Raw genomic sequence first — 13,097 nt, forward strand, 5'->3', positions numbered from 1 at the left:
TTTTTTCAAGAAGTGTTCCTGCCAAACAAAATAAAAAGGTTATATTAGGACGACATGATTGCATACAAATATGGGGAGCAAAATACTAGGTTCAGAAAACTGTCAGAGTTAATTCTGAACTGTTAAATATGTTGAAAACTACGTTAACCCCAAAGATGCAATATGGCGTGATGCATCATTCATGCTGAGATGCAACAAACATGTATTGACGTTGTGTTGCTATTGGAAAATTACTATTCTTGGCCTAGTTCTTTTTCCAAACTTCAAACTTCAACTTCCTCGTTTTTCATTAGCACGTTTTTCAAACTATTATTAAATGGTGTGTTTTTAATAAAAAAGTTTCTAAGTAGAAGTTGTTTAAAAAATTCCAATGAATCTATTTTCTAATTTTATACTTCAATAATTAATACTTAATTAATCATGTACTAATGAGCTTTCTCGCTAAAAATCTCTCTCAACTCACCTATCGAACGGGGCCAGTAGAACAAATAAAGAGCATCAGATAAAGTAGCCCATAGTCTCGCGCACCTTGCGCTTAGATCGAAGGAGTCTGTAGTTTGGCGTCTTCAGGCGCCGGAGTGTGTTCATAATCTTTTAGCCCTCGATTGTAACCCTATGATTGATGAGTAATAAAGCTTCATGTTTCCCTCGCAAAAAAAAAAAAGAACATCAGACAATGTGTAGCAAGGAAAATTGTGTAGTTGTTATGACTCAAACTAAAAATAGGTGCTATGCATGCACAGTTATAGTCAAATTTGTGGGCACAAATTTTAATTGCTACATCAAGGAAATTTGCATTCGCAACTATAGCAAATTTGCAAGCACAGCTAGAAATCTATACCTATAGTATAATTGGGAACTTCATAGGAGCTCCCACGTTAACCAGTAAAATCAGATCGTTAATTTGATACATCATATAATCCTAACCATTGATTATAAACTCTAATCTACATTAGCATGATGGGCCTGATGTAAAGCCCATCCAATCAACCGCTTTAATTATAGTGATGGGCGTGCGTTCCACTCCAGTCTTGCACCTAATCTTCGTTTTCTTCCACAACCTTATGTCAATCAAGAGATCAATCAATCCACTGCTCCTACTCTTCCTCTCAGAGTTCAATCCATGGTGTTTTTTTTTCCCTGGTCATCAATGATTTGCAAATAGTGATAATCATTTACTCAATTTTGATGCATCTTCACGTAGCCAAATCAAATAGCCGATGAATCAAATTTAAAACAGATCTATGTAGGCCATGCCCTAGCTAATCTAGAGCAGGAAGTTTCATGTAAATCTCACACCTCCTTGCAATACATAGACAATTGATCTTCTGATTTTATCTGACAATAGATTAAATATTTCTTCTTTCCAGGTGATTGCTAGATATTATAATTGAATATACCATACCAGACATGTTCTCTTACAGTTTTTGCCAGTACTTGTTTTCTTTAATAAAGAACATTTGTTGCATGCCTTAATACAATTATAAATAATATTCATTGGTTCAACATGGTCCAGGATAATGTTCTGCTTATAATATTGGTACCTTGGAAAATTTGATCTTCAAAACAAAATGTATACAATAATTTACTTCCCAAGCTACGGTAAATAGCTTAAATTCATCAGTCAATATTAAATTCCATATTTTACTTTTTTTTAAGGTGATTGCTATATGTTTCTGCAGGGCACCATAATACATTTGTTGACGGTTGTTAGCGATCAGTTTCAATCGTCAATATTACCAAAATAGAGAAGAACTAGTTATACTTGCAATGCATATCCATGTTAGTATAATAATATTCCACTAGTATTAGATTCACTAGCCTTTTATAGAGAATAACCATTAAGTGGAGGAGAATCGATATCAAATCAGATGATATATCAATCGGACGATGTCGAGAATCAAACTTATGTATGAATGGGCCAAGAACTCAGAAATGACACAACCAATTGGGCCAAAATTCACAAGTCTGCAGAGAAGAGAAGTCTAAGAGGCCACCAGCCAACTTGTGGGCTAGTTAGGCCAGCCCAGGGTTCGGCCGAACCAATGCCAGCACCGATGGATGCATGGTTTTGAGGGAACAGTGGAGATTCACTCCCTATGGCGGTTAGAGGGTATTACCGACTATTCCAACCGCCATAACCGTCATTATATCTACCTATTTAAAGAGCTCCTCTTTCATTTCACTCATACACCTCAAGCAAAGCTCTCTCATATTCTCTCGAGTTTAGTTTAGTGTTCTTAAGCTAGTGGAATAGGAATAGAGTAGAAATCGGAGTCCAGAAGCCTTCGGAAGAGTTCGGATATGGCTCTAGTAGCTCTTCTCTTCTCTTTTGTAAGCTTTGTACTATTATTAGAATACTCTTCTTTATACATTTATGGTATTAAAATACTTTCCGAGTATATGAATGCCAACTTTATATTATGTTTATGTTGTACTGATTATACTGCTAGCTTATCTGGGAGATGCCTTGGTGCGGGTATAATGTTTTTATATGCAATTACTCCATGTCATGACGATGATATTAGAGTAGTATCTGGTAGTTTTGGCGTGGTGTCTAGATTACGGGATATCATTATTTGGGGTTATATGCTGCGGATGAGAGGTGGGCCGCTGATGGTGACAGCTCAGTACAGGTATTCCTCTACACGTATATATAGTCCTAAGTTAATTTTCTGGGGAGGGTACTCCTCCGTATTTAGCTTCGGTTGTATGGTCATGACGGACTGTCGTAAGGAACTTGGCAATCAGGGGTGGCTTCTCGAAGCACTAGGAGGGTATCGGATAGAGGGTATTAGCTAGTATATCAGATAACTAGGATATATGTATACTATGTATACTAGAAGTATAGGAATAGATTCTCGTTCTCTTTTCTTTCCACTTTGCTTAGATATTTTAGTATGAGAATGAGTAGCTCCATGCTGTTGTGTCACTCTGCTTAGACTATGATTATATTAACCCCTGCTTAGACTATGATTATTACAAGTAACATATAAATTATTAGTCAGGTTCTCTCTACCATGATCTTTCCACGGGATTAAATAAATACGATACCCTTGGAATACTCTCGGGTAAAATGCTACAATGGTATATCCGTGCGCTTGCGGATGAACTCTATAACCATAATATACTAGGAGGATTTCTGCACCATTGCTGGGAATTATATTTCTGGCAATGTCGTTAAGAAATATCAACAAGCATTTCTGGCGCCGTTGCCGGGGACGATTCATAATAGAGATTACCAGAACTAATACTGTAACAGCCCTAGGTCAATTACCAGGTAATTAGAAATGCAATTATCATCACTTAGGTTGCATCTTTACTTTATTGCAAGTAATTACATGTGATAGCAATTTAAACTTTAACCGGCAAAACCAAAGCAACTTCTAAATGAAAAATAACTTGAACAGAAGTATATGTGTTTAATATTTTATTCAAATATTAGTTTATTTATCATCACTAAATATAAATTTTGTGGAATTTTTACTCTCTGTTTAGGCCTCCTAAAAATTCAAACCAACTTTCAGCCTAACCAATTTCATCTTTTCACCAGATTTAAAACACTTGGAATTTATGTGTGAAACTTTGAAAAATGGAACCTAGAAACCTACACCTATCACCACACCAAATTTCTACATTTTTGAACTTGTTTTACCTAGTCAAATTGAATTTACCAAGAGAGGGAAAGAAAATAAATATTGGAAATTGCAAGAACGAATTTATACTCAGTTTTTCACCCACCTCTCTCACCCTCATAGACAGCCACGACTTGGGCCCACTTGTCACTGACCTTGGGTGCCTCTTTAGCCCCACAACACACCCATGGGCGTGCTCCCACCTCAGGACTTAAGGGGGTAGAGAAAACCCCATCTTCTTCCTCGCCTTTCATCTTCACTGCTTGTTCTTTCTTTTCTTCATCAAGCTGAGCTCTCATCTCACTTCTCCTCCCCAAATCCCATCCAATAGCCTAAGATCAATCCCTGCATGTAAGACCACAACAATCCCTATCATAAAAACTTTGCATCCATCCCAACATCTTGCACATGCATGGAGAGTTGAGAGAGATCGAGAAGGAACAAAAGAGTGGTGGTTTCAGCCTGCAGGGCTGCAGCAGCAGCATTTTGTTTTCCTCCATTTGGTAAGCTTCCATTTCATCCATGGTGCCTCTTTTGGATTCCCTCCATGTTGAACATCTATAGCAATGTTCTATAGGTTGTCCACTCCATTGCTGCAGCTAGAAGGTGGCTGCAACTCACCCCGAGTTCATATCTTTTGATTTCGGTTGAAGCAGCCCTAGGCAACGTCTCTTGCCGTCAGCCCAAGACCTTGCTCCATCTCTTGCCATCAGCCCGAGGCCTTAGCCTCGCATGACCCTACGTCCAGGTTGCTACCATGTGAGCGAAGTCCGATGGAAGTTGGAGAAAAGGGGAGTGAAAATAGAAATCGATTTCAAAGATATCTATTGAGCTAAAAGAGGTATGCGCTTTAAAAATTCATAACTAATTCATATGAACTCCGAATTCAGTGAACCAAATTTCTGTGGATTAAGAAAAACGTGATCTTCAATGTTGTAAAATAAAAATGACCAACTTTTGTACTGGTTTTCCCAGTAAAAATATAAATAGCTAATATGTATCCCTTGTGTGGTCTAGCTCTTAATAAATTCGCAAGAAATTATTGGTAAAAGCTAAAATTGTGAAACCAATTTTGTTGAGCTTATATTTTAGTACTCTTTGCTGTTGTGGTGTTGTTTTTGGCAAAAATACCTCTTAAATCTTGTTTAGCAGTTATTTAGCATTCCCATGATTTTAACTTGTAAAACCCATATATAAATGAGATAATCCATGAAATGCCATTGACAAGCGTCCCAGAAATGCCGTTAACGGCGCGGAATGGACGGAACCCTAACGGCGATGGCATTTTTGGGACAAAATCGTTTGTACGATGGCATTTATTGGAACTCACACTTGTCGATGGCATTTCTGGGACTTAGACGCTTGTCAATGGCATTTCATGGATTATCTCTATATAAATAATGACAACAGATACAGCTGTGAAATATTTTTTCTTAGAACCTGTGAGTGATGTAATTTACTCTAAAAATAATCATTATTATGAAATCTTGGTTTGAAATGCATGTTACTTGTAATGTACTAAAGGAAATGTTAATATTTACAGAACTGCCATTTTCAACACCTGAGAGCTTGTCATTTTCATATCTCCCAAACCATAAGTGATAATCTAGTGATTCTTTCAACTAAATTCAAGTTAAAATATGATCTACCCACTATATTTATTTCATAATTTATTGATCATTTTGCATGTGCATGTTTATTTGGCTCTTATTCGCATATTACTTCTTTTCGATAGATTCGGAGATTCCGGAGAGTAACGAGCCATATCCTGAGGAGGATAGTGACTACCCTCAGCAGCAAGGCAAGCACCTAAGCATATAGAACCTGTGCTTTCTCTAAAAATGATTTGGTTGCAATCTATACGTATATATATATGCATGTATTGCCTAGATATTAATATTGTCGATTTATGGTGTATGGGTAGAACCTATTTATGCATTTAGTTCTTGTGATATTGCTGTCCTTATACCCCATTACCATTGGTTGGGATTGCTTGGGATGTCTTATTCATTAATGCTTAGCCATGCTTAGTGCTAATAGAACTATAGTGATAGACAGTGCTATTAATTGTGGTATATAGACAACTTGCATTATTGGGCATAAAACTTGAGCACTTACACTACTAAATAATGGTTGATGAAATATGTTGGACTTGGACGGGTGATAGGGCAATGATGGGAGGTTGGTTTCCCCTGATGCAAGTAGCCCCGTCTAGGTTGTTAAGGACTGAACATTTTGACATCTAATCAAGCACCCTACGTACTTATCACATGCCTTATTTTGGGACCGGCTTGTTCTTACTAGTTCTATTGTGATCATTTATACCACGTTGGAGAGTTGTGAGGCAGGTAGCCTTTGGAGGGCCTCGGGTGCCTAGGTTTGGCCGGGGGTGCCTCCCGCGTGGCGCGCCCGCCTTGGTCACATCACGCACGCACGTGACTGAGTCGTCGGGAAGGCTAGCGTGGTATAGGTGGTTGGGGTGGGGCTAAGAAAGGGCATGTAATGAGCTTGAATCACTTGTGTACCGCAGTTGACGGGGTGTGTAGCATTTGATCTTTGTTCATTTCGTGTGGGACCAGTTGTACACCTCTGATCAGAGTATAATCTATTCGAATAGTCGCGTCCTCGGTGATGGACAATGCTTGATGTGTTAGTCAGTTATGTTAGCATCAAATGTGGATTATTATGGATGGGATTATGTTCGATGGTGGTGTTGGCATGTTGTGCCATGTTGGTATAGACTTTGGTAGTCCATGGTTGATGATGAGAGCGCCGTTTGGGCTCATTTGCTTATACATTTCAGAATTATATACTTGCTGTCCATAAATTAAAATGATGCTAGATTTACTTATCCTTGCTTATTTTACTCATTAATTGCTCAATAAAATTAGCTTTATGCAAATGTTGAACCTAGAGACCCACTATAGCCTAGAAAGCTTGCATACTTCTCTCTCCCTTATGTATATATAATTTTGGGTAAGACTTGCGAGTACAATCTTGTACTTAACCCGGTGTCTGCAATTTCAAGAGAGGATTCCGGTTATGAGTTATGCTTCTTGTGTGGTAATTGCTTAGACGAGGGCGGCGAGGGCAATGAGTGATCTCTTGCAGCTTGGCTCTTGCCCGGTTGGTTTGCATTAGTGGGGTTGTGGCACCACCGGTTTTATCTTTTGCTTATGAACTCTATTTGAGACTTCCGCTGCTATATTTATGTGTTGTATGTTGGGACCTCGGACCCTATTATGTGCCATGTACCTCGCTGCACTTTAACCCTATTATGGTACTTGCTATGTTTTTAATTGCTTCCGATGAAAGTGTGAGGCTAATCACATTCCTGGGGACTAGCTAAGCATGAGTAACGAGTTTTGATCGCTTGAGATAATTGGGGATAGCGCTTTGGATTGAGTCACTGGGGTATACTTTTGGTCGCCACCTTCGAGTGGTTGACGGGCATATGACGGAGTGGACTGGCAAGCTATCTTACGGTTATGTCTTGCGCTCACTACTTGACATTCCGGTTATTATAACAGAAGGTTGTCAACCGCGATCATGGACACATTGAGGACGAATGGCTATTTATGCGTATATGGATCCCACTTCTCCAATAGTATGTGGTGGTCGCGTTGGACACTGGATGGTATAATATTCGGGGTGTCCCCAAATACTTTATATTTACCTCTGTATAATCACTGCCCTTTGCAGGCTAACCTTGGTTGTTTTCACTTTTGTTGTGAAAACGGGGTAGTGCATGACTGGTTTCAACCTACCGGAAAACTTTAAGGAAAATCCAGAAGCTTTCTTCCGGAGCGTCAAGCCGCAAGTCATCGCTCCGTAGAAAACTCTACCGATAAAGAAACCAGCCATACCAGCTTCACCGACCTTCAAGACCATGGCTGATAAGACCCTCCGTGAATTCGCTGCTCCCTTTGCTGACAATGTTCCATTGGGCCGCATATCAACATGGGAGATGTGGATTTCGATCTAAAGTCCAGCCTCATCACGATGACACATGCTAGCCCGTTCTGCGGCAAGCCTAATGAGGATGCCAATGCTCATTTGCAGCAGTTCCTGGAGATTTGTAGTACGTACACCATGAAGGGTGTCAGTCCTCCTTAAAGGCTCTTGTCTTTGCGCAAGCTAAAACCACTAATGCCTTAAGCAAAAAGCTAGCTGTCAATGACAAGGTCTTAGAGAACATTAATGTCAAGCTAGATGGCTTCGCTTCTGCTTTCCAAAACTAGCTGAGCTTTACTAAGATGATAGAAACCCAGCTAGCTCAATTGGCTTCATAGGTACCTGCAAGTGAATCTGGGAGAATTCCGGGGCAGTCTGACTCCTCCATTGAAAATGTCAAGGCGATCACAATGAGGGGAGGTAAGTCCACTCGTGATCCACCGTATCCCATGTTGATGGTCGTTATCGATCAGTTTCGACCGTCAATATTACTAAAATAGAGGAGAACTAGTGATGCTTGCAATGCATATATCTGTTAGAATAATAATATTCCACTAGTATTAGGTATACTAACCTTTTGCAGAGAATGACAATAAAGTGGAGGAGAATCGACATCAACTCAGACGATAAATCAATCGGACGGTATCGAGAACCAGACTTACGTATGAATGGGCTAAGAACTCAGAAATAACACGACACACTGGGCCAAAATTCACAAGTCTACGGAGGAGGACAACAAAGGAGGCCGCAAGCAAAGATGGGTTGGGTTGGGCCAGCCCATGGTTTGGCCGAACCATAGGGTTCGACGGAACCTCCCATGGCGCTGATGGATGCAGGTTTTGGATGGACGGCTGGGATTGATCCCCAATGACAGTTGGAGGGTATTATCGACCATTCCAACCGTTACAACCGTCATTACCTGCCTATAAAAGGAGCTCATCTTCTCACTTCAAACACACACCTCAAGCAATAGCTCTCTCATATTCTCTCAAGTTTAGTTTAGTAGTATCTAGCTGGTGGAATAGGAATATAGTAGAAATCAGGAGTCCGGAAGTCTTCGGAAGAGTTCGGGTATGACTCTAGTAGCTTTTCTCTTCTCTTTTGTACGCTTTGTACTTTTATTAGAATACTCTTCTATATACATTTATGGTATTGAAATACTTTCTGAGTATATGAATGCCTACTTTACATTATGTTAATGTTATACTGAATATACGGCTTTTGTGCGGGTATAATATTTACATATGCAATTACTCTATGTCATGACGATGATATTAGAGTACTATCTGGTAGTTTAGATGTGGTGTCTAGATTGCGGGATATCATTATTTGGGGTTATATGCTGCGGATGAGAGGTGGGCCGCTTATAGTGACAGCTCAGTACGGGTATTCCTCCGCGCCTGTATATAATCCTAAGTTAATTCCCTGGGGAGGGTATTCCTCCGTATTTAGCCCCGGTTGTATGGTCATGACGGGCTGTCGTAAGGAACTCGGCAGTCAGGGGTGGCTTCTCAAAGTACCAGGAGGGCATCGGATAGAGGGTATTAGCTAGTATATCGGTTAACTAGAATGTATGTATACTATGTATATTAGAAGTATAGGAATAGATTTTCTTTCTCTTTTCTTTCCACTTAGCTTAGATAATATATTATGAGAATGAGTAGCTAATGCTTGTGTGTCACTCTACCCTTGGAATACTCTCGGGTGAAAAGCTACAATGTTATATCCGTGCGCTTGCGGACGTGCGCTTGCGGATGAACTCTATAACCATAATATACCAGAAGTATTTCTGCGTCATTGCTGGGAATTATATTTCTAGTAATGTCGTTAAGAAATACCAACATCCTAACCCTATAGGAACTAATGGTATCGCCAAGGAAGCACCATCTAGTAATTCGGCTGATGAAGAGGTTCAACCAGAGAAGGCTGTGCTGCAGGAGTACTGCGACACACGGTTGCTGCCGTTTCCTCAATGGATTAGGAAACCATCGGTGGACGAGCAGTTCACTCGTTTTGTTGAAGTAATCCAGAAGATTCACATCAACATGCCGTTGTTGGATGCTATGCAAGTGCCAACATGTGCCCGTTATCTCAAGGATATCCTCAACAACAAGAGACCGCTCCCAACAAAGGAGGTGGTCAAGCTGACGGAGCAATGCAGCAATGCCATACTCCACAAGCTCCCAGAGAAGAAGAAATATTCGAGGTGTCCAACGATCACCTGTTCGATCGGGGCACAATAGTTCGACCAAGCCTTGTGTGATCTTGGAGCAAGTATCAACGTCATGCCCAAACACGTCTTTGACAAATTCAACTTCACGGTATTGGCACCAACACCGATGCGCCTACTAGTATTAAATAAATACGATACCCTTAGAATACTCTCGGGTGAAATGCTACAATGGTATATCCGTGCGCTTGCGAATGAACTCTGTAACCATAATATACCAGAAGTATTTCTGCGCCATTGCTGGGAATTATATTTCTAGTAATGTCGTTAAGAAATACCAACAACATTGTATTCCCTCTGTTTCATAATGTAAGACTTTCCAGCACTGTCTACACTCATATATATGTTAATGAATCTAGACACAACATCTAAATAAATATGGACAATGCTAGAAAGTCTTATATTATGAAACGGAGGAAGTATTTTATATATGATTCTATATAGTATTTTGACCATTAATGACTGAGGAATCAGACTACATGATAACAATTTTCAAGGTTTCATCACAATGTCTACCTCTACAGGAAATCAAATAATTCCAGAAAACACTGAGAAATAGAACAGAGTTTTATATATTTGCTCCGGCGCATATATCTCAACCTTTCTTCATTTTGCTCATCTAGTTATATTTGGGAGTCGTACGGTGTGAGAAATACGCGGGAGTAGATCGTTGGGAATCACAACATCACAAGATAAATTTCGCTAGCGTCGGCGTGTATCGAGGCACATACAACAAGGTGTAGCAAGCGACAGATCGATTAATTGCAGTCTGCAGACCAGTCGAAGCACACGTACCACATCGGCAGCCAGCAGATATTCTTCAAATATTTAGTAGCTTACATATGTAATCTACACATGTTAGTTCTTGAGAATATCTCATATAGATCAGGACTGCCAGCAGGAGGAAGCGACATGGCGCATATACACAACGCTAGACAAGATCTGCTCAGAATACTCAGCACAATTATGTATAAATGTCGTATTCATATACATGTGTTTCGAACACTTTTGCATCAATATTTCTCTTTATATCTACCGAATTCATGCCATTTGTTTTTTTTATGAATTGTCATGTTTTGGTCAAGGTAGTTTGATTTTGTCGTCAAAATTTATATTTTAAAATTATACAGTTCCAATATCTTATTATATTTATAATAACTTAAAATACTTATAACATTATCTATCTATAGAATATTCAACTATCCACAAAGAAGAACATAGTAAGTTTATTTTCATTTGGATATTGCTAAAACATTAGAAATGCCAAACAGATACAATTCTATACTTTATGAGCTGCTAAAGAGGATGCATGATATAATGATGTTAAAAGATATCTCACATCCACAATATAACGATTGCATTGAGTCTGAATAGGACCACAATTCCTGTTTACAAAATTAAATACTGAGGTTATTAGCAATATAGGATTTCTGGAAAATAATATTAAAAATAAAAGAAAATACAGAATAGTTTGGACAAAAGAATATATTGTGTTTGTTCGATTAGTCCAAATGACTCTTTTTTAAAAAAATAAAGTTACCCTGTGCAACGCACGGGTTAACGTCTAGTAAGACAAAATACAACATGGAGATGCGTGCAATTTTTCTGATTGATGCTATGCAAGCACATGTTCAGAAAATCCAGAAAATAGATTGTGCACATTAAGGCCCTGTTTAGTTCCCAAACCAAAAAAATTTCACCCTTCACATCGAATGTTTAGACATATGCATGTAGTATTAAATATAAAAATAAAACTAATTACATAGATTGAATGTAAATTGCGAGTCGAATCTTTTAAGCCTAATTGCGCCATGATGCGATAACATGGTGTTACAGTAAACATTTGCTAATGAAGGATTAATTAGGCTTAATAAATTCATCTCGCAGTTTTCAGGCGGAATCTGTAATTCGTTTTGTTATTAGTCTACGCAAATATGTGTACGTATATCCGATGTGACATGCCAAAAATTTTCATTCGCGAACTAAACTAGCCCTAAATCTACTTTTCTGAACTAGTTACTATTTTCCTTTCAACATACGGTTAAATTTGTATAAAAAAGCAAGGAGAACATACAAGTTCTAAGATTTTCAGATTTCTGAATTCGAAACATGCACAGAACTGAACATGGTCGGTGCTAACTAATAAAACATCATCTTTAACTAAATTTGCCAACTAAAATTTCAGAACATAAATAACCACTATTTGAGTGGAAAATGCGCGTATTGACCTAGTTACTAGTTACTATTAACTGTTGAATTTTATGTTGGCAACATGAAATTTTGGAGAATAAAAGCTGACCTGAAAAAAGAGAATGAACAAATGCTGTCCCATTCTTTCTGAACACAGCCATTTTGAACCCCTTATCCACACGCAAGGATTCCCTTTGGCACTAGTCGAATCTGAACACGCCTTTCACGAGAAAATATCAATGGTTGACAAAAACAAATATGATATTGATAGCACTGTCAGTCTATCACAAGCATGCATTAGCTACTCAGCACAAAAATATTAAAAATTTAACAGTTGATGTATTAAAAATTCAATACAAATCTACTGAATCTCATCCTATCCCAAACTCAAGATGCATTACTTGGCCAAGAACCTATCCTTTGCAGTACATAGCTCACCTTCCCTACTTCAAGAAACACACAATTTTACAAAAACAATCACTCTGACTTCCCTTGTCTGATATAGCTATTAGAAAATTATTAGTCCTAGTAGAGGACAAAACTAAGGAGAACATGACAGGGGAGACTGCAGGAGAGGGAGAACAAAAGGAAGGTAATGTACTAAGTATTCTTTATTGCTAACAAAAGTAAAAATACTATCTATTCATAGTGAAGTTCTAAAATTACTAGTTTCCTCTAAAATGTTCAGAACATAATCATGCAATGCTAACATTTTCAGGAAAAGATGCAGTGTTTGGAGGCTAGCAAAATGGCATGATCAAGAAGGAGTTGGTGATACTCAAAGTATTTGAAAAACTAAAAGCTTACATCAATCAGTATCTAGTCTTCTACTGCATTAGGTAGCTAAAATTCACAGATATCAGGCTTAGTTAACTTTAATCTTCTACTGCACAAATGTTTTGTTATTCTCAAACGGTTTTCTTTTGGAAGCATTGGTCAAAGAAGATATCACTGAGTGATCTTAAGTGGTGGAGTAGATAGCATCAGCCGTTTCCCCCCTAACCGTACAATCTGCGCATCCCCATCCTGTCTGCTACTCATGTAATGCGCGAAAAAACTCCCATGCGCATTTTTAAGTTTTTATTTTT

General features: G+C 38.6%; 1 long non-coding RNA gene across 1 annotated transcript; it reads left to right on the forward strand.

The window, feature by feature from the left end:
- Nucleotides 1-3,880: 3,880 nt before the first annotated feature.
- Nucleotides 3,881-6,925, forward strand: LOC107279716 (uncharacterized). Its single transcript, XR_001542006.3, has 3 exons — nt 3,881-4,138; nt 4,213-4,476; nt 5,371-6,925. It is a non-coding gene; the product is annotated as an uncharacterized lncRNA (long non-coding RNA).
- Nucleotides 6,926-13,097: the final 6,172 nt, after the last annotated feature.

The sequence above is a fragment of the Oryza sativa genome, chromosome 12 (genome assembly GCF_034140825.1).
Source record: "Oryza sativa Japonica Group chromosome 12, ASM3414082v1".
Taxonomy (NCBI): Eukaryota; Viridiplantae; Streptophyta; class Magnoliopsida; order Poales; family Poaceae; genus Oryza; species Oryza sativa.